The sequence below is a fragment of the Meleagris gallopavo genome, chromosome 15 (genome assembly GCF_000146605.3).
Source record: "Meleagris gallopavo isolate NT-WF06-2002-E0010 breed Aviagen turkey brand Nicholas breeding stock chromosome 15, Turkey_5.1, whole genome shotgun sequence".
NCBI lineage: Eukaryota > Metazoa > Chordata > Aves > Galliformes > Phasianidae > Meleagris > Meleagris gallopavo.
In genome coordinates this window covers 1,016,855-1,019,696 of record NC_015025.2, presented here as the reverse complement: position 1 = coordinate 1,019,696, position 2,842 = coordinate 1,016,855, and positions in this window count along the sequence as shown.

Here is a 2,842-nt window from a genome sequence, read left to right as displayed (position 1 = left end):
GGTGAACAGCGGCGCCCGCAGCCGCCGACCGGCACTGCACGCACGGCTCCACCGAGCGCCGCCGCTGCCTCTGACGCGGGAACATGGAAATAACGCTTTGCTTCTTCCAGTCTTTATTCTCTACACTGAAAAAACATATTTCTTCTATTTGGCAAGGTCTTCACGATTACAGCGAAAGTACAATGTTCCCTTTACTTCGTTATTTCTAGCAATGAGTAGGGAGAATCTTCATTCCTTCATTAAATACATCTGAGTCTCTTCGCTTTTTTGCACAAGGACTCTCTCCTTCGGGAACTCCAATGGCCTTTCTTGCAGTTCTTCCGGTTGAAAATCTTCCTCGGCTATCCAGCACTGTACAAGTCATGGAGTCTGCATAGATTTCTGTAGATTCAATGTCAACAGCCTAGACACAACCACTGCACGGTCTCTATGCAACATGGGAAAGGGATGTCATGTGCCCCGTGCATATCCAAGTGCAACACAAAACCGAGTTCCCATACCACACCATTGCTCCCTGCCATGGTTAATTTAGACAGGTTGTCTGCTTCCCTGGTTCACACATCATGGTCCTGTCCATTTCAGACTGTGCATTTCTGGGAACACTGACTGCACATTCAGTTTGAATCGAATTGAGGCTCATTTGAAAACAGAATGGCTGCCCTTTGGCTCCAGTGAGATACTGAACAGTGTGTGGAACAAACATTGCGTTGTGTAAGCAAGTCTCCACACTACCTTAAGGGAGGTTGAGGTGAGGTGGAAATCAGCCTCTTCTCCCACGTAACAAGCAATAGGACTGAATCGTCCCAAGGTTGTGCCATTGGAGATGCAGTTTTGAGGAAATACTCCTCTGAGAAGTCAGATGCTGGACTGGGCTGCCCAGAGAGGGGACAGAGTCACCATCAGTGGAGGCGTTCAAGAAACATTTAGATGTTGTACTGAGGGAAACCATTTCATGGAAAATATTGCTGATAGGTCGACAGTAGGACTGAATGATCGTAGAGGTCTTCTCCAACCTCGACGATTCTGCGATTCTATGGTGCAGGAGCCAGGATCTCCCCTGAATTCACTGACAGGGTAGGCCTTGTGCTCCAGACCTCCAGGGGATGATACCAACATGTAAATGAGGGGATAGAACACAAGCCCTCCTGCCCGGTTTGTAACACGGTCCCGAGTAGCCAGCATGCCACAGGTATATCAGAGGCTATGAGCATATTGAATGCTTGATCATCTTCCGATACTACTTCAGAATCCATAGAAGACCATGACTCTGTTCTCCAAAACCCTTTTCCTGCAAGCTGCTCGTTTGGCTCTACATGAGACTTCTGCTTCTACAAGGAAAGAAACAAACTTCCAGCTATCCCATCATGGGGACACTGCTGCAGGGCATAATAGCACTGACACAATTCTACTTTAAGAAGTCATCTCCTTGGAAGTCACTGACCGTTCAAGCAGCATCTTCATTTGCTTTTTGTAAGCAAGTCTCTTCTTGGAGGAGATAAAACAATTTCGCCAACGTCATCACGGTCATGGTGATCACAATGTGTTCTTCTGCCGTTTGTTTTTTCCAACACACTGCAAGGAGAATTCTACTTTTAATTCCAACTTGAAGTACTCCCAAGTATTATCTCACATACGCAGAAGCGGCGTCTCCACCAGGTACTCTATTAGTTATTCTTTCAGTCATTCTGCAGTTAATTTTGCTCACCTTTCCAGATTGTATGATCAACAATGTACTACTTTCACTTGTGGTTTCCACTGCTGTGTCAATGTCAGCAGACTACAAGAAACTGTTCCCCTGTATCCATAATATGTCATAGTGCATCGAAGGGTCCCTTTTTCTCCAGTGCTTCAAGAAGACGAGTTCCCAATCCATGTAGTTCCTTCTTTTCGGATTAGAAGAGGAGTCAGAAGTTCCCCTGAGTCCACTGAGATGGCAGTCTGTCCCTCCAGTCCTCCCAGAAATGAGAACAACCCACCAAGAAGTGGCCACAAGCATTGCAGACAAGTCTGTTTCACTTCCCCTTGTAACTAGCATGCCACAGGGCCTCAACAATTCGTGGGTGTATGCAATGCTCGATGACCTTCTGCTACCTCTTGATTTAAAAGAATAGGCAGAACAGCATGGCTGTGTACTCCAAAACTCCTTCCTGCTAAGCAGTAGCTCAGTCATATGTCAGATCTAATCATAAAGAAAGACCTGATCCATGGAAGGGGTACTACTGCGGTGCAGAGTTGCACTGACACAACTTTGCCTTAAAAAGCTATCTCACAGAGCTCTCGGAAGTCGATGAAAATTCAAGCTGCATTTTCATGTGTCATGATTTTACATCCAGTGTTACTGGGTGAAGGATCATACAAACAAGATTGTTGTTCGCGATTGCCACGACATGAAGGAAAGAGGCTTTGCCTGTGAAATAATGCACAGTCATTGACACAACATAGCAATCAAAACATGCTACAGCCAAACGCATTGCTGACCCACCAGTCTCCCTATTGCAAGGCCGGCCTTTGGCTTTGTACTGCCTGTGAACCTCTAAGTTACAAGAAGAACACTCCGTGAACTATGGAAAACTAATACATGTACAAGTGAGCACAGAAGTGAAGGAGAAACTATTTCTGCCATTCTTTGTCACAGCACTCTGCACCCAAGGGTTCCCACTAGTATCATTGCGCTCCTGGAGTCTGGAATAGTTGAAAACTTTGCTTTCATTTCACTTATGAATTTATAACAAGATACTGTGCTGGGTAGACTGTAGATCAGGTAGAATTGAGACAGCACAAGATAAGGAAAATACGCAGGATGGGGAGAGCCTAGCACAGGACAGTACAGGGACAGCCAAGC